Below are 1,815 nucleotides of genomic sequence, written 5' to 3'. Positions count from 1 at the left end.
GGCGGAAGCTCGCAAAGCGGAAAGGTGCGGAAACTGGCGACAACCGGACGACTTGTATTTATTGCTTTCGCGAACGTGCTAATCTCTCTCGCTCGAGCGAGGAGGGGAAATAAGCAGGTGAAGGAGACGGCGGCGGCGGAGAAGAAGAAGAAAATCCTCGCGGAATCAATTATTATTTTCGTCGGCCCCGCGCGCGACATGTGTGGCTCGTCGAAAGGAATGCGCCCCGGCCTTCTCCTCGCGAGGTGGTGGTGGTAGGTGGGGAAGGGTTGAAGAAAAAGTACTACGGATGGGGCCTTACGACATACGGCGACGGTGAAAAAAAGAGACGTGCGTAATCATGCGTTTTATTTGCATCGTATGGGGTGTGCTGTGTGTGTGTGAGTGTGTGACATATGCGACTAGCCCACAGAATGCACTGCATGCACGACGGTCACGGAGGATATGCACACGACGATGGGGCGATGGAATGAAATTGTTTGCTGTGGCTCCACCGGGCTCTCTGCTTCGCTCTGCTGCAAGGTGCACACTCGGGGCCCATTCAGGAACACGACGAGTCGATCTGATATGGCTGGGCCGTACCTGGCTGCCGGGCCGGGGCCGGGCGGGGCTGTGGTGGTTGGTGGTGGGGCTGGCAGGCACCTCACCTGGGCGGCTGGCGGCTGGCTGGTCCACCCGCTCAGGCCTGCTCCGAGAGGATGAGGACGAGCATGGGGAGGTGGAGGTGGAGGAGGAGGAGGAGGACGCACTGATGCTTTTTTTATCCGGATTTCCCCCCGCGACTCGAATACACAATGATGTGCATCTCAGACCTTTAACCGCGCGCCGGGCATAAGCGCGCTGGGCGCCCAGCGGCCGGCCGGTCCTGCCCCACACCGTCCCATACATCCACCTCGCATGCAGCAGGTTCTCATACAAGAGAGTTGTTATCGACTGGGGAGAGGAGAGAATGGCGACTTAGTGAGCTGAGCAGGCCTCGTGAGGTCTCTCATATGAGTCTGGTGAAGCTCGCCGCCCCGTGCGCTGCTGGCCACGTCCGCGTCCACCGTGCGTAGTATTTATCGCAGTCGCTGGCAGCAGCAGCAGCAGCAGCAGCAGCAAGCCTCGTGGCTTTTGTTGTGTCGGTGCGGCACGGCACGTGATAGTGATGCTCATGTTGATCCTGTAGGTTTGAATCGTGGCACTGGGCTATTAGCTATTTTCAGCTACATAGCCAAGTTTTTAGTTGTACCTTTTAATTTTTAGCTAATCAGCTGATTTTTTTTGTGACAGTTTCTTATGACATACCAAAATTTTAGCTAACTAGCTAAATTTTTAGCCACTTAGCTGAATTTTTAGCTTCGTAGCCAAATTTTTACCTTTTCAGCTAAATTCTAGCTTTATAGCTATTATAATTTTTACCTGTTCAGCTAAGTTTTCACCTCTTTTGCTACATCTTTAGCTTTCTTAGCTAAATTTTTAGCTTTTTAGCTATTTTCTTTAGCTATCTAGCGAAATGGCTATAGCTAAATTATTTCCTATTGAACTATTGTTTAGCTATATAGCTAATCTTTTTTTCTCGTGCGCTGCCCTGGTGATGCCCCCTGCCGGTGCTGGGGGCCCCCCGGGCTGGGCGGGGTGCACTCCCCGGCCGGGGTCAACGTCAGGAGCGAGCGGGCGCGGCGCGTCCCACGGCACGGCGGCACCGCCAGGCCGGGGCACCGCGCCGTCCGTGGCATGCGCTGAGCTGTTGGCTTCACTACTTTTCTCTTCCGATTCCATAAGGTCTGGCTGCACATCCCCCCCCCCTCTCTCTCTCTCCTTCCCCCTTCTCCC

The sequence above is a fragment of the Frankliniella occidentalis genome, unplaced genomic scaffold, assembly GCF_000697945.3.
Source record: "Frankliniella occidentalis isolate FOCC.00 unplaced genomic scaffold, Focc_3.1 Scaffold73, whole genome shotgun sequence".
Lineage (NCBI taxonomy): Eukaryota > Metazoa > Arthropoda > Insecta > Thysanoptera > Thripidae > Frankliniella > Frankliniella occidentalis.
The sequence above is the reverse complement of the archived record's forward strand: the minus strand, read 5'-3'. Positions refer to the sequence as shown.